The sequence below is a fragment of the Nannobrachium achirus genome, assembly GCF_963921795.1.
Source record: "Nannobrachium achirus genome assembly, chromosome: 21".
Taxonomy (NCBI): Eukaryota; Metazoa; Chordata; class Actinopteri; order Myctophiformes; family Myctophidae; genus Nannobrachium; species Nannobrachium achirus.
In genome coordinates, this window is record NC_137828.1 from 42904574 (window position 1) to 42925568 (window position 20995).

At 43.3% G+C, this 20995-nt stretch overlaps 1 protein-coding gene across 2 annotated transcripts in view; it reads right to left on the reverse strand.

Annotated features, from left to right (window-relative positions):
- tmem108 (transmembrane protein 108) overlaps nt 1-20995 on the reverse strand; it is a 93869-nt gene that overhangs the window by 49369 nt on the left and 23505 nt on the right. The gene's annotated exons all lie outside the window — the stretch shown is intronic.

Genomic DNA, 20995 nt, shown 5'->3' on the forward strand with positions numbered 1-20995 from the left:
CAATACCAATACCAGCAGTAGTCAGCTTTTCTGATACTGGTATTGGTATGGGAACAACTCTACTTCCTGGGTACACTGTGATAAAGAGGGAGAGCACAATTAGACGTTTGGAAACACCTGCAGATCAATTAACCATGGTACTGCTCCCCTGAGTCCCCCCCCCCCCCCCCCCCCCCCCTCCCCGTACCCTACCTCCAACCACAAGCAAGTCTTAATTAATCAACATAAAAACACAAGACATCCACTTTGATTGATTCGGATGAAAATTGTGTACAAGTGCTTTATAGCAGAGCATGTGGTGTGAAAATTAAAAGTGCCCTCTGCACTTGTTTTCGCCGTCATTTCATCTTCCTGATAGAAGAGCTGCCTTTCATGGAAAGCAGGAGAGGAAAAATCATTAACGCTAGTTTGAAGAATTATGACCTTGAAGGAATCAGTGAATACCTGTAATGTAGATAGATACAGTCTCTCCTGGGCTAACCAATCAGATCATTTCGGGGGTAGAAAGGAGAGGAAACCTCCACTTTGTTCTCTCTCATTCAGGTTTCAGACTTGATGAAGGTTAATTAAGGTTTTTAAGTACTTTTGGACAACTTAAATAATAAATAATAATAATAAAGCTTTATTTGTATAGCACCTTTCATGACATGAAATGCAGCTCAAAGTGCTTTTACAGAGCAGAAAATGAAGCACAGTTACTTAACAGAAAAAATAAAATACACATGAATACAATAAAGCAGAACAATAAAAACATAAAACATTGAAGAACAATTTCAGAACAGTGTGCACGTCAATAGCATCAAGGAGATAAAAAAATAATTCAGCTAAAAGCAAGAGTAAAGAAATAGGTCTTGAGCTGTGCTTTAAAGCTATCCACAGAGGCTGCCTGTCTTAGGTGTAGTGGGAGTTTATTCCAAACTGTCGGTCCGTAGAAGCAGAAAGCTGCTTCACCATATTTTTTATATTTTCATTTTAGGCACATCGAGTAGGTCAGCACTAGAAGACCTGAGTGGGCGGTTTGGAACGTATCTATGCAGGCAGTCATAGAGGTACGAAGGTGCCAGACCATTTAGAGCTTTATAAACAAGTAAAATAATTTTAAAATCAATCCTAAAAACAACCGGGAGCCAGTGTAGCGACGCTAAGACTGGAGTAATATGTTCTCTCATCTTAGCTTTAGTTAAAACTCTGGCTGCCGCATTTTGAACAAGTTGCAAACTGTCAGTTGTTTTCTTTGGCAGACCAGATAGAAGTGCGTTGCAGTAATCAAGCCGAGAGAAAACAAAAGCGTGGATCAGCGTTTTTGCATCGTCCAATGTTAGATAGGCTCTAATTCGCGCAATATTTCTAAGGTGAAAGAAGGCAATCTTGGTGACATGATTAATGTGTGTATTAAAATTCAATTCAGCGTCAATGATCACTCCAGGTTCTTTACAGAAGTGTTACTTTCTTTAGACAGGTTACCAAGTCTACTTATTATTGATTCTCTCTGCGCAGTAGAACCAATTATGAGAACTTCTGTCTTGTCCTCATTTAGTTTGAGAAAGTTCTCACTCATCCAGCATTTTATGCTAGACACACACGTCAGCAATGGGTCTAGAGCACAGGGGTCGTCCGGAGCTACCGAAAGGTACAGCTGGGTGTCATCAGCATAGAAATGGAAATTCACACCGTGAGCGGAAATAAGTTCTCCCAGCGGCAGTATATAGAGGGAGAATAATAAAGGACCAAGAATTGAGCCCTGTGGAATACCAGAGCAGATGTTGTGTTTGTTTGACTCAAAGTCAGCTAGATTAACAAGTAGCTTCTGCCTGTTAGGTAGGAGTAAAACCAGGACAAAGCTGTGCCTGACAGCCCTACCCAGTGTTCAAGACGTTGTATTAGAATTGTATGGTCAATTGTGTCAAAAGCCGCCGTTTGATCCAGCAGTAGGAGAACGGATACATTTTTGTTATCAGCAGACACCCTAAGATCATTAATTACTTTTAAAAGTGCAGTTTCTGTGCTGTGTCCTTTCCTGAAGCCGGATTGGAATTTGTTGTGCACCTTATTGTTCTGCAGAAATACATCCAATTGATGAAAGATAATTTTTTCTAGGACCTTGCCCAGAAAAGGCAAATTGGAAATGGGTCTATAATTACACAGCATGGACGGGTCGAGGTTGTGTTTCTTGAGTAAGGGCTTAACTACGGCCGTTTTCAGTGTTTCTGGAAAGACACCTGATTGTATAGAGTTATTTACTATTTTTAGGATATCTCCAATCACACAGTCTACAACCTCTTTGAGAAATGGCGTGGGTATTGCATCCAGCGAGCAAGAAGACGATGTCATTTGCGATATGGTTTTACGAAGTTCCTCTTCATCAATTTCACAAAATGATACTAGGCTGCCCCTAGATTTATCTACACTTTTACACATGGCACCATTAACCGCATTTGCATTTGTGACAGTATTATTCATAATACCAGCTCGAATGTTCACAATTTTGTTGTCAAAGAAGGATGCAAACTCATTACACTTTGCTTTAGAGGCAAGGAGTGACTGCTTGTAGGACTGGGGGGGGTTTAAGAGGCGTTCAATAGTGGAGAATAAGACCCTAGCATTGTTCTTGTTCTCATTAATAATTCCGGAAAAATAGGCCTGCCTAGCCAGACGCATGGTTTTATTGTACGTGGCTGTTAATGACTTAAAAATCTGTAGATGGATAGTTAGTTTATTTTTTCTCCAAGCTCGCTCTGCTTTGCGGCATTGTTTCTTGAGTGAGCGTATATGATCGTTTATCCAGGGTGTTTCTTTTACTTTATGTTTCTTTTTAGTTTTCATAGGAGCCACTATATCCAGAGCTGACTCTAATTTAAGATTAAAATGTTGAACCATATCATTTACTGAGGGAATATCAGGAAGGGGGGGTGCACATGCAAGATGGCGAGCAAACTCTTCTGCTGCCGATGCCCTGAAAAATCTCTTTTTTATAGTATATTCTCTATTGTATTTTTCTAGATCAGAGACAGTCATATTAAAACACAGTAAATAGTGGTCCGATAAGTCAGGCTTAGCGATGATCCTGTCCATAGAAATACTTAGCCCTTTAGAGATCACCAGGTCTAGGGTGTGGCCCTGATTGTGGGTTGGCCCGGTAACATGCTGAACAAAATCAAGGGAATGTAATAACTGTAAGAAACTCATAGCAGTAACATCTGTAACAATATCCACATGTAAATTTGCATCGCCAGCAATCAAGGTTCTCTCATAGTCAGTGGAACAGATAGATAAAAGTTCTGATATTTCTGTAAGAAATAAGGCTTTGCTACATTTTGGTGGGCGATATATGGTAATCATTAGAACAGAGGATTTACTCTCAAATAAGTTAGCTTGGTATTCAAAGGATGAAAAACTTCCAAAAGACAGGTTCTTGAATTTAAAGATGTCAGAGAAAATGTACGCCAAACCTCCACCTCTTTTTCCTTCGCGCACTGATTGAATAAAATGATAGTTTGGTGGGCAGGCGGCGCCAAGTGCAACAGCTCCATCTGTGCCCAGCCAAGTCTCTGTTAAAAAGATTATATCTAGCTTCTCTTCACAGATTAGATCATTTACAGAGGAGGGCTTGTTTAAAAGTGACCTGATGTTAAAGAGGGCCAGATTTATTTTTTGACATTCTACTGTACTATAGTCCCTACAGGGTATGTAAGTTAAATTTGCTAGATTAGCAGAGCCACTGCTTGTCCTGGACACTCTATTTGAAATTACAGTAGAAATATTGTGAGCCTGCTTAGTAAAAGTGCCTAGAGGAGCATCGGGTCCAGATACGGTTGTTGCTGGGTATAATATCGGACCCAACTGATATCAGTGGCTGAATGTATTGTTCAGCTGGGAGGCCATGTATTGGCCCAGTATTGTCCCAGCTCGTTGAGGTCGTGGAGCCATGTTCAGCTGGGAGGCCATGTTTTGGCCCAGTATTGTCCCAGCTCGTTGGGAGGCCAGGTTCTTCTTTCGTTTAGGTCGTGGAGGGATGGGTGGGGGTGAAAGAACCCAGGCCACAGATTTCTGGGGCATGGCAGGGTCAGTTTCGTCCGTTTTCAAAGATGGTGGTTGTGGAGCCGGGCATTTGGCCGGTGGCGGTTGTGGAGCCGGGCGTTTGGCCTGGCGTCTGGCCGGGGTCATTTTAATCCCTTTGTTAATTAATTCATTCATCCCATTCGTGAAATCTAGGAGGGGCATTGGCGATAGGGAGAAAGAGAAAGATTGGGAAGATGGGGCTTGTTCTTCCACGGTTGACTCTCCAGCCCCTTCCTCTTCCTCTGTCGACTCATCGGTTGACTCTCCAGCCCCTTCCTCTTCCTCTGTCGACTCTCCGTTGTCTGTTGACAGTTCACTCTCATGGTTCGAGCCAGCCACGGCTGAGGCAGGGAAACCATAGAACGTTTCTTCGTTACTCTCCTCTTCCTCTGTCGACTCTCTGTTGTCTGTTGACAGTTCACTCTGCTCATGGTTCGGGCCAGCCACGGCTGGGGTAGGGAAACCAGAGAACGTTTCTTTGTTACTCTCCTCTTCAAATATTTCCCTGATCAACCCAATCTCTGCATTGACGTCATCTGCTTCTTCTGTGGAGTCTTCCACATTCTCGTCTTTGGCAGAGAGGGCTTTGGCAGGGACAACGGTGTCTGTTGTTGTTTTGAAATCTCCTCCGTTCGCCAAGGCCGTTCCCCCCTCGGCCGGGGGGGGCACTTCGGTAGCCAAAACACCATCTTTTGCAGCTTCAGCAGGGGCAGCTGTGACTTCAAGGGTAGCAGATAAAGGTTGCTCATCACTATCTGTTGTTTTGGATTCTTGTGTTCTGGCCGAGGCTAGAGCATGGAAAACATTTTGAGTGAATAGTTTCACCCCTTTTTTGTTTAGTTGTTTCGCATCAGCGAAAAGGTGTCTTCTGTCATAGAAAAAGCTGAAATTGTCAATAAAATGCACATTTTTGTTGGTGCATGCAGCTAAAAGCCATTTGCTCAGAGAAAACAGTCTGCTGAAGTTCTCATCTGTGCCTCTCATAGGCGGTAGGGGGCCGCTGATGCATATCTCTATGTCGCTGAGGGAGCTCAGTGTGTCGAATAGAGCCCTGAATCTCTCCCTTAGGATTTCCGACTGGTTTTCTTCTGTGTCACATGTGCCAGTATGTAGAATCAGCGTTTTCACCGTTGGGTGTTCGTTGACAAGATCCAAAATTCTGTCTTTCATGTCAGAGATTGTGTCTTTGGGAAAACAAATAGCTTTTGCCTTCCTGTTTCTTATGCTTTTGACATCTTTTAAAGCGGCATCGCCCACAATCAAAACATCAGGATCAGTCACTGAGGTGCTTACCCTGCTGGGTGGGACGTTCTCTCTGTCAACAGAGGGACTTCGGGGGGCTTCTTGCAGCTGTTCTGTTAGCCAGCCCGGGGAAATGCTGCCCCTGTCATCGGAGAGGCATCTTTGGTCCTCGGCCAGTGGCGTGAATCTGTTAATCAGCTGCACACTCGGCGTTTGTGGAGATTTGACTGCATTTGTGTTTTTAGCAGTCTTTTTCCCCTTGGCAGTGGCCCATTTATGAAGGGGTGTCGAAGCAGCGCTGTGCCGGGGTAGTGCCGGCCAGTCATCATCGGTGATAAGAGGGCTTTGGGAGGGAGTCCTGCCCGTTATACGTTCTTTCATCTTCTTTGGCTTTTCGCCAAGGGAATTCCAGGCGAGTGGTTTATCCAGTCTTCGGATTTGTTTGAATTGAAATATTTCCGTTTCCAGTACTGCCATCTTCTGAAGCAGTTTTTGATAGTCCTCTGTGGAAATAACAGGGGGCATCCTGGTGCTAGTTAGCTTTAGCTAAGTGCCACGTAACCAGTCACTGGAAATACAAAGTAAAAAAGAAAATGTATTTTGAAACGGCAGAGCAGTCCCAGACGTTTATAGCGATCCACTTGTAGTTTCCCAAAGTGAAAAAATAAAATAAAAAATCGTTATCAGCAGAAGAAATGTAAGCATAGCAAGCATAAGCAGGAGCAAGCAAGGACACGTCCGCACACGACCAAAGCGACCCCTGTGTTGACACGAAGAAGGACAACTTCGTTTTTTTACAAGGGTTCATATTTTAGATTGTAATTAGAGAAAAGAGAAAGTGAGTGTTAAAATGTTTTCATTTGCTTTGTTCAATTGTTTTATCGCGTTTACCGTGCTAAAATGTGGGGCATGCGTACGCATGGGGGCATGCGTACAAGTGGCTAAATATGTCTTTGACACAATAAGCCAGCAGTTTCTTTATTGCTATTTACAGTAACACTTCTAGCCCCCATAAGTCACATCCAACCATGAAAGGTTGCGTTGTATCTTGGGAATGGGCTTATTCTGTGTAAAATGACATATTTATCCACACATGCCCCCAACCACTGAAATAAGAATCTCCAAAACAATAGAAAGAAGTAAATGAAATAATTTTAACACTCCTCTTTTATATTCTTTAATTACAATCTAAAATATGAACCCTTGTTCTAAAAAACTAAAGTTGTCCTTTAAGTAAATTTTGATGCCTGCACTTTCATACTTTTACTCGAGTACATTTTGAATTCCAGGCTTTTACTTAAAAGCCTGGAAATTGATAATTTTATTTACGTAAAGAAATTGAGTACTTTTTCCACCACTGGATAGACATGTCAGATCAGTCTCTCTCCAGCATGACCATATTGATTATTGGCCTGGACTCTCAATGGGACATTAGTGTCACATAATGAGGGAGCATGTCAAGCGCTCATCTCTCACAGGCTCAGGGGCGTCACACCAAATTCTGGGCCCTGGGTACAAGGATTCACTGCGGGCCCCCCATATGAATATTCTTCATAGGGGGAGGGGGAACTGGAAACATATTATTACACATTATTTTGTGCTTTAACTATAAAAGCTTGTAGATCTGCTATTTTTGAAAAATCGAGAAAATGTGTGCAAGAAACCTATGTTTCCATGTCAGTGGTGCTCAGACTTTTTCATGTCAAGGACCCCCAAAATGATATGTATTTGGCCACAGACCCCCATCTCAAAATATTTAGTTCCAGGGACCCCCCAGAAGCAAAATTTGAGTTACAAATGTTCGCTTAAAAAATACATATATTCAAAGATTTGCACACATTTTCAGCTCGCAGCACGGCACCGAGTGCCGCGCTGCGAGCGTGTATATCTGCTATTTTTCAATAGCTAAAATTACTAGGGCCCTTCCACCTTGGTAACTCAGTCCCACTTCCCAAAGGCAAAGGTCGTCCGGATTGGGAATCGAACCGGCGACGCCGCGGCAACCATGCCTATGTGGCAGTGCCTATGTGGTATGCGCCTTGACCAGTAGGCCACCGGATGCCCCCTTGATTAGCGTCTCTGAACTCATATCGGTCACATGCTAAGGTCTGGTCAGGAAAGGGTCGCTTGAACGGGTTAGCGCTGTTCAGAACAGCCAAATGTGTTACAAAGTCAGCTGGTTGAGATTGGCTTATGGTCACACCGCGCCACTGTCTTTCTTAGCTGATCGTGTTCTCGGCTATCTGGTTGACCAAGAATCCACTGGTCAACTCACACAGGTGGGTAGGCTAATCTGATAACTGGTACTGGAGGCTCGGGAAGTGCCTTCTTTCCTTGCCTTTTTTCACCTTTTTTATATTAACCACTTGAACCCTAGTGTCCTTATTCTGAGAACTTTAGCCAAAAATAGCAGATCTACAAGCTCACAACGCCTCGCGCTGCGAGGTGAGCTTGTAGATCGGCTATTTTTGGCAAAGAGGTTTGGTGTAGAGGGGAAAAAGAGCAGACCCAGTAGTGAAAGGTAAAGTTTATTACGTATTGACGGTTCAAGGGGTTAAATATCTGAAAACAAGAATTGACATGAATCCAAAATACACTGATGATTGTGCAGTCAAAAATGAAACTATCTGGAATCTATGAAAAGGATGCGGGGGTCCCCGCTTCATCTCTCTCTCTCTCTCAACTAAGGGGTCCTTGGCCTGAGAACGTTGAAGACCCCTGCCATAGACGTAAATCAAAAGCACAAACAGGTTTGATTCCCCACCCTGAGCACCCTGCCTTTAGAAACGAACGCTAAAAGTACAAAAAATAAAAGTTGCTTTGCTTCATGCGTCACAGTGTACTGACTACAGTGAGTAGACAGAGGTATACAAAGCGCCTGGCTGCTGATTCCCTGCAGTGTGTGACGTCCTACAGAGGCGTCAGGCTGCCAACAGACCTGTGTTTACCCTGTCTTCATCTCCCTTCATCTGTGATGCTTTCCTATTTATTTTTATTTTTATGCCAAACATCCCTGCCTCGATGCCGACGGCTGTTCTCTAGACTCTCTCCTCCTTCTTTCATCGTTTCCGCTCTCGAGAAAGACAGAGAGAAAGAAGAAGTCTGGAAGATTACTGATTCTTTATGTTGGAATATGGGAGGATAAATAAGACAAAGCCGTATTACTAGTGTGTGTGTGTGTGTGTGTGTGTGTGTGGGTGTGTGTGTGTGTGTGTGTGTGTGCGTGCATTCGTGCGTGCATGTGTGTGTGTGTGTGTGTGCGTGTGTGCATGTATGTGTGTGTGTGTGTCTTCTGTGTGTTTGTGTGCGCCACATACATGCGCACAAGATGTGTGTTTGTCTACCATGGTTAGCTGAGGAGCCACAGCAATTCAAACGCAGGCAAATGAAGGAATATTCAATTGGATATGAATGAATGAAAAGATAATTTTTTGTTTTAATTGTATCAAACAAAAGACTCCCACACACGATTTTCTTCATTGGCAATTTTCTTTTCATTAACCTTTTATGTTTTTTTATCATTATGCCAATTTCTACCTCGTGGGAGTGAGGAACAATGAAGGTTGAAAATGGGTGCTCCATTAAGCTTTCATTTTGAAAATGTGTTTGCCAGAAATAAATAAGCAGCTATGAAGAAGCGAACGCATGAGCACACCTATTACATTGTCAATTATACAGCCGAGCCTTGTACAAAATAGCAGATCTATAATCTCACACCGCCCAAGCCCAAATAAGCGACTGCACACCCCCCCCCCCCCCAAAAAAAATAAAAAATAACGCAACCCACAACTGAATGAACAAATTGCATATTGCTTTTGGAGGCACCACTGTTTTAAAGCACATTTGGCATTAAAGGAGTATAGTTCAGGACAAAATATCTTACAAAAAGAAAATCTCCATGAATTCAAGGCTTCATGGGGTGTATATTATTGTATAATTGATAGAAAATACATGATTTTTGGGGTGAATTACTACTTTAAATGTGTGTTAAAAATGAGTTTGAGCCCCCCTCTCCTCCATACAGTGACACTTGACTGGTGGAGCCGATATTTTTAGCCCCAGACGTTCAATAAAATCAGACATGTCTCCAGAGATGTTAAATGGAGACAAACAGCCGAGCCAACAGAAGCTCCACAGCAGCAGTGAGCTAGCATCATGACACAGCGGTGGCTCTGCCACGGAGCCATAGCAGCCGTCACATGGCATCTGTCAAGCAAGCGGTGGAAGCAGTGCTCATATGTTTTAGTTAAGTAAGGCGTATCACAGTACCAGTGGCTGTGCATTGTGGAGGAAATATATGTGATGGAAAGATTTACCCATAATCTTAGGCTACAGGAAGAAACAATCCTTGAGAAATGGGAAAAATGTACTGCATTCAAAACCCAACAGGATGACACCACGGATAATGGACCTTGAAATGGACTGAAATAAGTAACTTGAAATGATGTAATAATGTTAACCCTGCACTGTATGAATATGCGACAATCTGCATAAAAAAAATTACGTAAAAAATAAATAAAAGAAGTATCAGTACCGCAATGTAGAAATACTTGTTACAAGTAAAAGTCCCGTATGTCTATCAAAAGTTGTCTTAGAGGCAGCGACGCGTTGTGGGCTTGTTTTAGCTGTTATATGTTTGGGTGGGACTCCTGCTGTGCCTTAGTAGCCTGTGAATAATAGGCTACTAGGCTGGCATCCAGATGATAGACAAGCCAGCGGGCCAATCAGGAGGCTCTCTCCATTCCGACATGTCGCCACTCCGAAATGGACTTCTTATTGTCGGAGTGGCGACACTCCCCATGGGCCTAAGGTTTAGGGTAGGGGTAGAGATAGGGTTAGTGTCGGAATGGAGACATGTCGGAAAGGAGACATGTCGGAGTGGAGAGATGCACCCGGGCCAATCATGTGACGTCCCTCTGCTCAGTGGGACTTAGTGGCCCCCCAGCCCCAAAAATACTGTAACTATCCTGAAACAGGGCCAAAAATTATTTGGTTAAAAATAACCCCACTGCCCCACTAACGGTCCGCCCACCGGGCATATGCACGGTATGACCCTGAAGTGAATTTATTTTACTCACATCTTGGATTCTGGGGTGTCTTTGGCACAAAACATATTTTCAGATGGTGGCCAAATATGTATCATTTTTGGGGTCTTTAACAACTGAATACCCCTGAATTTAAAGAATCATATTTTTCATCGAGAGTGGTGACTTGAATATGGTAGTACAGGAAGTGTCGATCTGAAGGGGGGAACCACTTGTCAAGGTGTTCAGCAGGGTCTATCAAGAGTTCCCGTAGGCCCATAGGTCAGCTTACTACAACAATACACACTTGCGCACCTCCTGGGAGCTGCCAGCTACAACCACAGTTTCGTATGCCTCTACTGCTGTCAAAAGATGACCTAGGGAGTAATCAATTGGGGCAGTGGTGGCCTGGTGGGGTGCCTTGCTCAACAGGGAACAACAGGAGACAACCTATTTAGTTGGCTGCTATGCCCTGCAGCCAGTATTTAGTCCAGTAAAAATAAAGCTGAGGTTGGAAAAAATTGTGTTATTTAGTTTTTCAACTGATTCTGACAGGAAATTAGGTCTACTAGCCAGGATAAAAAATCTACCATAATCTGCTCACTGCAAATACCCACAGTGGCCAAATCAAGTTGGGCTCCCATCGACTTTCTATACAGGAGGAAAATACCCAGAAAAAGATCTGCTTTAAGTAGGATGTGAGGGGTCTAACTAGGGGTTTGTCATGATGCTGAATCCATTGCAAGCATTTGTTTTGCACAAAAAACATTCATTGGCCCCAGAAAACGCCCACAAAACTGATGAAAAGTGATGACTCATCACTTTTCATCACTAAACCATCATTTTCTGGGGCTATTTTTAGCCCAAGGAATGTCTTTTGTGCAAAACAAATGCTTGCAATGGATTCAGCATCATGACAAACCCCTAGTTAGACCCCTCACATCCTACTTAAAGCAGATCTTTTTCTGGGTATTTTCCTTCTGTATAGAAAGTCGATGGGAGCCCAACTTGATTTGGCCACTGTGGGTATTTGCAGTGAGCAGATTATGGTAGATTTTTTATCCTGGCTAGTAGACCTAATTTCCTGTCAGAATCAGTTGAGAAACTAAATAACACAATTTTTGGATTTTTTTCCTAGAATTACTAGACTAATTGGGATTCATTGAAATCATTGCCATCTTTCTATGGGCTGAAATCACTGAGTCACTCCAATCCCAATAGTGATAAGATGTGTGCTCACTGCTTCAATGACCATGTAAAGAAAAGGTGATTCATATACTGTACGTCTACAGCAGACAAGAAGACAAGACAGACAAGTTCCTAAGGAGAACGCACAGCAAGCAGTCTCCAGCCAGGTGCTTGTCTAAATGATCCATGTCTTTTCACAAAGTATCGTCCACGAGCACAGAAGCAATTTCACTCCCCCTAAGGCTTCAACATTTTCAGGCCAAGGACTCCCACTACATATAGTATAACATCGTGTTGCAGATTTCATAAATAGCTTCATAGACTTGTTTGACACCACAGTCATCAGTGTATGTTAGATTAATGTTAAAGGAGTAGTTCACCCCCAAAATGAAAAATGTTCTATTGATTACTCATGCCATGGAGACTTGAGTTCAATAATATTTTTTTGTATTTGTCGCATTTCTAAGACAAAAAATTGATTATAGTAAATTTACCCGCATTGATTCCGGATGGGGACCCGAATGCATGGCCCTGGTTGGGGACCCAAATGAATGGCAGTGGATAGGGAAACCATCAGGGCACTTTTTTTGTTCTTCTTTTTAATTTAATTATTGTCTTGGGAATGTGACAAAAAACTAAAAATATTATTGAACTCAAGTCTCCATGGCATGAGTAATCAATAAAGAAAAAAGTCATTTTGGGGGTGAACTACTCCTTTAATGTGTATTTTCAGACATTTAACCACTTGAAATCAATATTTAGTTAACTTGACCTTTCACTCTGTACTTGGTCTGCTCTATTTTCTCTCTACACCAAACCTCTTTGCCGAAAACAGCCGATCTAATGCCTCCGCCTCGCAGCGAGAGGCGACGTGTGCTTGTACATCTGCAATTTTTGGCAAAGGTTCTCCTCAGAATAAGGATGCAAAGGTTCAAGTGGTTAATGTAAAAAGAAAAAAGTTACTTTGACAGAAAGATTTGGCAGCCCCCCTGTAGTCACTCTGAGGACCCCTCAAGGGGTCCCGGACCCCCTGTTGAAGTCCCATGGTCTAAATGATTCATTCAGTATGATTCATGTCTTTTAAGAAGGTATTGCACATTAACACAGAAGCAATTTGACTTCCCCTGAGGGACTTCTGTGTAAAGCATGAATAATGCAGTGGTGTACTGTAATATGAACGGGCTCAACTCGGCTGGGCTTGACAGCGCAGCCAGTCCACCACCACAGTAGTCCTCTGAGGCTTTCCTGATGCCATCACAACTGTTTCAGGGCTTAATGCCATCAGCAGCAGAAGGCATGATTAATATCAACAAACAAGCTTAATCCCTTCCAACTCCACCCAACAGATACTGTACTAATTTCAACACATGCAGAGGTTTAAGGCAGACAACAATACTTAACTCAGGCTCACACTTGCATCATCTGACATTGCAGCTCAAGCGATCATCATTGGTTACAAATGGATTGTGAATTCTTTGACATAAAATAAATCCTTTTCGACTCATTCACAGGCCCAGTGCCCATGTACCCATTTAACTACGGGCACAATCGCACAATTGTGCCCGTAGGGGATGAATCAATTCTACTAATTCTACTAATTCTAATTCTACTAATTCTACTCGCGGGGATGAATTAATTCTACTATTCTTTGCCTTTTTTTATATTTTGAAAAACATTTTAAAATACTTCAAATAGCCGATGTAGATCAGATATATTTAAAATGTTTTTCAAAATAGTAAAACAAAGCAAAGAAGTTTAGAGAAAGGGGGTTGCCAGACACTTTTGCAAACTGTTACAGTAAATAAAGTATTCATCACAATCAATCAATCGCAGTAATTGTGGCGGTAAGGGCTTTGCCAAGTGAAACACTTAAGGAAATCCGCCTGTTTCACAACAACTCAACAAATGTATACATGTATCTATGTACAAAATGTATGGGAACAGCGACACGAGAAGAACAAGAGTGGTGCTATTATTGAGGCTCTCTCCTATATGGATGTATGATGTGTGTAACTTTCCCTCTCTCTCTCTATCAGACAGTATCTATGACCAACACTGGTGCTGCTGTGTCCGGTTTGTGGACAGGAAACGGGGCCTTTGGAATGCACAGGAACTTCCATGAGGTATCGACGCAGCGAGGCCTGCGGGATGTACTTACTCATAACTAAAGTATCTGCATTACATGGAAACGACTACAATGAATTGTGTCACTAAATTTCCTGCTGTCTTCACACACACAGACACACACACGCACGCAGTCATAAACAGTCATGCAACATCAACTGAAGTATTCAAAATACAGTATGTAAATGAAATATCATAATGCGATAAACTACGTGGTATCAGTATGGCATAGACGCCGATACCAGCATTTCAGGCAGTATCGGCAGCTTTTCTGGTATCGATATCGGAAAAATACTCCAACACAGACTTCTTTTACCACTTAAGGCAGTAATGAAAACACACAGACACACACACTATACACAAACACGCACACACAACTAATTTTACCTCTTGACGCAGCCTCTTGTGCGGTAACTTGTGACAATGGCAGGAATGGAGGGCAGTGAGGAAGGATGTGTTTGGAAGCGGAGAGGGGAGGGGAGGGGGGAGAGTAGTATTGTACCGCGCTTCCTCCCACTTATGAGACAGGGACCACTGGGACACAGCCGGGATGAACCGAAACCAAACGAAAGAACCGACATCCGTGCTCAGACTCAGAGGGCTTCCAACTGGGTCCAGATATACTGTAATGCCCGCCTGCCAGTGACCACGTGTTGAGTGCCAAAGAGAGAGAGGGAGAGAGAGAGAGAGACATTGTGTACTGTTCTATTGTTGTCCCCCGCCCCGTCCCCCCCTGCCCTGTTCCATCCCCCACTATTTAGTAGGGCGGATTAAGTCCGGGAGAGCTGCCTGCCCCAAAAAATAGTCTGGCTGGCTGTGGGCGCATGCACCGCACAGCACAGCACAGCGCACGCACACGCACACGCACACGCACACGCACACGCACACGCACACACACACACACACACACACACACACACACACACACACACACACACAATACGCACATACACACACACACACACACAATACGCACGCAAGCTGTGCATGTGCGTTTGTACATGACCGGCAGGGTGATGGAGCCAACTCTGTGGCAGAGTTGCAGGACAACATGACAACAAGCACATTGAGCTGTGGAAGGTATAAAGACGACACTCATGTAAAAGAAAAAATAATCTAAATGTTCAATATATTATAAAAAAAAAAAAATAGCTGCTATAAGCTCACAGCACGACACGCAGTGAAGGCCTGTGAGCTTGTACATCTGCAATTTCTTATAGCCAATAAATGGATAAATGGTGACACTTTTGCTTTTATTTTAGTATGTCCATTTCTGATAAGCAGCAAGCCATACTGTATATGTTTCGATAATGTTTTATTTATGAGGAACAATCTGCATGACTGTAAAGACGAAAACGGAGGCAGGGAGGAGGAGGTGTCACATGCGCTTTATGCCCGGATCATTTTCAGAGCTTCCGTTGCTCCAGACCAGGGGTCTTCAACGTTTTCAGGCCAAGGACCCCTTAGTTGAGAGCGAGATAAAGCAGGGACCCCCCACAACCTTTTCATAGATTCCATATGGTTTCATTGTTTTACAGCACAATCGTCAGTGTATTTTGGATTCATGTCAATTTGTGTTTTCAGATATTTAACCACTTGAACTGTCAATACTTAATACACTTTACCTTTCACTCTGTACTTAGTCTGCTCTTTTTCCCCTCTACACCAAAGCTCTTTGCCAAAAATAGCCGATCTACAAGCTCACAACGCCTCGCGCTGCGAGGCGTTGTGAGCTTGTAGATCTGCTATTTTTGGCTAAAGCTCTCAGAACATGGTTAATATCAAAAAGAAGAAAAAAAAGTTTCTATCACTCAAAGATTTGGAGGGGGTCCCGGATTGTAGGGGTCCCGGACCCCCAGTTGAAGACCCATGCTCCAGACTCTATGATGGAAGCATTTGAAAATTGTGGGAGGCAACAGTCTGGCTGGCCAGACTATCCTGCTGGGGGATCCTGAGGCGTTCCAAGGCCAGCGTGGAGATATAATCCCCCCATCTGGTGGGCCTTGCTCTGCCCTGTGGCCTCTCCTCCCAGCGCAGCGGTCTATGTCTATGACAGATGACACAATATGTCTGTACACTGACATCTAAATGAAGGGCTAAAAGTATATCAAAATTAACTTGCATTTCTGAACCAATGCAAAGACTTTAGGGGCATTCATTCATATTGTATTGGGACGGTGGAATATTTGTGTGCAACTAATGAGGTGCACACTGCAGTAATTATAATTTAGACACTAGTAAGACGCATCAGGGCAAAATGATGCGACCTGGTCGCGCCAATTCTTGGCCATCTGGCCAGTGATGTATATTGGAGTACAGTATATGGTACATCCCTTTTATGCCCATACATGGATATCCCTGTCTGAACCAGCCACGAAGATATGGGCTGTCTTCCTCCATATATGGGCATTCCCATATGAAGTCTTGTTAGATGGGCTTAATATTGATGATATCAGGGATCTCCATATATGGGCATAAAAGGGATTCTGTTAGAGTGGTTCCCATGACATCAAAAAATACAATCCCTTTTATGTCCATACATGAAGATCCCTATCTGAACCAGCCACACAGATATGGGCCATATCTTAGCCATCTGGCCAGTGATGTATATCAGTGATGCTATAGTCTCTCGATTACAGACTTCTGCATTGCTGCAAAAAAAGAGCAACCAAACTTTTCCTTGACGATGGATAGCCAGATTGAGTGATACAGACATGGTTGGTATTTTGGAAGGAGGGCCCGCCCAGCCTGCAGCGTAGCAGCAGTCCAGCGGGAGTCTACAGCAGGGGTCTTCAATGTTTTCAGGCCAAGGACCCCTTAGTTGAGAGAGAGATGAAGCAGGGACCCCCACAACATTTCCATAGATTCCATAGGCCTATAGTTTCATTGTTTGACAGCACCAGCATCAGTGTATTTTGAAGTCATGTCCATTTGTGTTTTCAGATATTTAACCACTTGAGCCATCAATAGTTAATAAACTGGACGCTTCACTCTGTACTTAGTCTGCTCTTTTTCCCCTCTACACCAAACCTCTTTGCCAAAAATAGCTGAGCGCGAGGCGTTGTGAGCTTGTAGATCTGCTATTTTTGGCTAAAGTGTTCAGATATGGACGCTAGGGTTCAAGTGGTTAATCTACTGTAAAAAGGAGAAACAAAGTTTCTATCACACAAAGATTTGGAGGACCCCCTGTAGTAACTCTGGGGGTCCCGTGGCTTGGTTCTGTCATGTAATTAGGAGTGATTTCCACAGACGGGCAATGGCGGCACAGGGCGGGTGTTTGTGGGGTGTAGGCCGCAGCAATGCCAATGCAATGAATCTGCCAGAGAACTGTTATGAAATACCAGTATTAATACAAAGAGCGGACACAATTACAGGGAGCATGGCTGTAGTCTGAGCTGAAATAATGACTTGTGAAGAACTATACAGGACATACTTTACTTTACTGAAACAAGTCATGCCAATTAAGCCTGATTAATCCCCCCAATGATTGCTCCCCCGCCCCTGAAAGTCAAGTCCAATTTTATTTTAGCTCCAAATCGCAAAAAATATGTTTATTAATGTTATTTGTCTAATTTATGTTCATTCAGACCATTTGAATCCAATACATAAATATGATCTAGTCATGTACGTTGATCATTGCTAATAATATTTCGTAACACTTTTATGCGACTTGTATGCTACTGGGGTCTACCGGTCTAGTGTCGCAGTGTAATGTCATCTTTTAAGAGACTAGGTCAGGGATCTTCAGCAGGGGGTCCGGGACCCCTTGGGGATCCTCAGAGTTACTAGTACAGGGGGGCCACCAAATCTTGTGATTGTAATTTATTTTTACCGTTTGAACCACCTTGGCATCCCTATTCTGAGGGGAATTATCCGAAAATAGCATATCTACACGCTCCCAACGCCTCGCGCTGCAAGGCGTTGTGAGCTCTTAGATAGGATATTTTTGGCAAAGAGGTTTGCGTAGGAGGAGAAAAAAAGAGCAGACCAAGTACAAGTTTTCTAAGTATAGAGGAGTCAAGTGTCTGAAAATACACATTAACATGAATGCAACACAACACTTAGCCCCATATAGAACCTCACCCGTCGCTGCATAGTGTTGTGCTCCGAGATGAGGTCCTATAAAGGTACCGAGCGCTAGCCCGGACTGCCTCCACGGCGTAGTTGGAAAACCATAGTCTGGGAGCTCGGAACCACCTTTACTTTTTGGATAAAATTTCGTTTCGAGTGTTTTCCAACGATGTGGAGGCAGTCCGGGCCAGCGCTCGGGTTCCTTTATAGGACCTCATCTCGGAGCACAACACTATGCAGCGACGGGTGAGGTTCTATATGGGGCTACACAACACTATACACAAGTCTATAATAAAGCTATTTATGAAATCTATGAAAAAGTGTAATCTGCAACACAGTTTTATACAGTATGTATGTAGTGAGTGTTCCTGCTTCAACTCTCTCTCTCTCAGCTAAGGGGTCCTTGGCCTGAAAAACGTTGGAGACCCCTGGTCTAGGTTCCTCTCACCACTCAAGCCAGAGCTTAGGCAACAACATCCCCCATATTACACGGTAGGTCGTCACACATGTGGTGTTGACAAGCTCCTGCTACTGTCATTAGTCAGGAGCTTTAGCGTGGATTAGTGTCAGACGTGCAGCATCATCTATCACTACGTCTCTACTGGATGCTTACCGGAGAAATAATGGAGCAATCAACACAACCACTCAGCTCACTAATTAACAACGTGGGCTCGGACGCCCCGAGAGGCACCCACCACCGCCTTCTGGAATGAGAGAGAGAGAGAGAGAGAGAGAGAGAGAGAGTGTGTGTGTGTGTGTGTGTGTGTGTGTGTGTGTGTGTGTGTGTGTGTGTGTGTGTGTGTGTGTGTGTGTGTGTGTGTGTGTGTGTGTGAAAGTGTGTACAGGTATGCATGCAAGGTGTCTGTGTGTGTGTGCGTGCGTGCGTGCGTGCGTGCGTGCGTGCGTGCGTGCGTGCGTGGGTGTGTGAGAGAGAGTATGTACAGGTATGCATGTAATAAAGCAAAAATAAAATCTTAATGATGATGTTTAGGTATTTGGAAGATGCTTTTAAACATGTATTCTAGTGCTATTTTGACCACTTCAAACACTCTTTGATATTAAAATAACTAATAACTGAAAATAGCTGATCTACAAGCTCACAAGCGACACATTGTGAGCTTGTATATCGACTATTTTTGGGCTTTCATAGAAGACATGCTTGGCTCCTAGCTATGGAATCCAAATGACTGAAATCAGTCATGGCGACTGAGGACTTTAATACATGGGTATGCATGCAACGTGTGTGTGTGTGTGTGTGTGTGTGTGTGTGTGTGTGTGTGTGTGTGTGTGTGTGTGTGTGTGTGTGTGTGTTTGTGTGCGTGTGTGCGTGTGCGTGCGTGCGTGCGTGGCATGCGTGCATGTGCGTGGCGTGCGTGCATGTGCGTGGCGTGCGTGTGTGTGCTTTACAAGAGCATGTCACTGCTTGAATTGCTCTCCAGGTATAGAAAAGTGCACCAACAGCAGATGTGTAATTACCAGAGGATGGAGCATACACGGTGGTGAGGCGGTGCTGTCGCTCATATGGTTGAATTAATGAATAAATAAACAGCATGGTGATCAGTTCAGATCAGCAGTAGAGCAATCGCTCACACACAAAACATGTGCACGCCAGGTATACACACGCATGCACACATACAGTATATCGTCGCTGTCGGGTGGAAACCCTGTATGTCCAAAACTATTACTTTTCTGTAAAAGGGAAAAAAATAACCTGTGTTCCAATGGATCAAATGTAGTTGCGACCGTCAGGTCGCAGTTACTATCAAAACCTCCACCGGCTGTCTGTCTGTCAGTCTGTCAGTCACACACGTCACGTCACACTTTTGCTCCACTCATATCTCCGCCACTGTTGCCCTTATCCATGCCAAAATTTACACACACACTCCTTGGCAACTCATTTCTCACATGGACTTCTTCTAGCACCACCATGAGGCCGATTCTTGCAAAACACATTTTTTGCCCTAAAATCACGGTACACGGTATCTCTAAAGTCATGTCATCAACATGGATCTGTCCCATTTCCCATATTCCCTCCTGATTGGCTACCATTGCCTTCTAAAGTTTGTGTATGCGACCTGACGGTCGCTTATCTCCCGATTAGGGAGTCTTACTGGTTAATATTTAGAGGAGAGAGACACTGAAGCAGCTCAGACAATTCAAGCCTTTTATTCAGGTGCTAGTACAAAAGATAATGACTCTTAGTCATTATCTTTTGTACTAGCACCTGAATAAAAGGCTTGAATTGTCTGAGCTGCTCTAGTGTCTCTCTCCTCTGCATTTGTCTGTCCCCGCTCATGTGATGCACCCGACTAGCCGTGGAGGCTGAGCCGCGCCGTAGAACGCCTTTGTAGTTATTATTTAGTCACAAGCTCTTGATGTTTTTAATTGGTTCTATGTTTATAAAACTGACAGATAGTCTTAGCAACTTTCTCTTAAACACTTTCACTTCATGACAAAAAAGTCTACAAGCTCACAAGGACCACAATGGAAATAATCCCTCAGGGGCCTTTTGAGTAATCCTTTTAGCATTACTTGTGTAACTGTACTGTTTGCAATTTGTTAATAGAATATTCAATCAATCAATCAATCAAAACAACGCAACGCATTGTGAGTTTGTAGATTGTCTACTTTTGCTACTTTTATGTGAAACTGACAAACTTAAGTAGGGTATTCATTTACGGAAATACGGAGATACAAGGTTTCTGCCAGACAACATCATAGAGTTATCGTCAGCAGTGTTTATGACTATGGATGCAGCAGTATAGGCTGAAGATGGACTTAGGTGTGAAAACAGCTGAGCTGGTAAGTGATTTGTGTGACATTCTGCTCACAGACACTGGTTTGCGATGAAGTGATAAAACAGCCAGGATGTGGTTGATGTGTGTTCTTCTATTCTGATGGCAAACGTATCCGCGTGTCAGCAGGAAAAAAATACAATGAGCGCCTTTTTCCTGTGACTGATGCCCATATTCACATTCACAGGGTCTTACAATACGTCTGTCTTGTCTTAAAGACGTGGTGAAATGAAAAAAATAAATAAAAGAAAATGTTTTTCACACTTTTAGAGCTTATCTGTGGTCATAAGGACACTACAGTATGTGTCAATAGATGCAATTTCATTCCCCATTTTTGTGTATTTTGATATCAGTAGTCCTTTGATACCAATACCTCCCCATAGCTCAATGGGATGAGACCCTCTGATTGGTTCAGAAATATACAGGCTACCGTTTCAGACTGAAACGGTATCTGGGGTTCCCAGATTGCCAATCATCTACTACTTAGTTGTA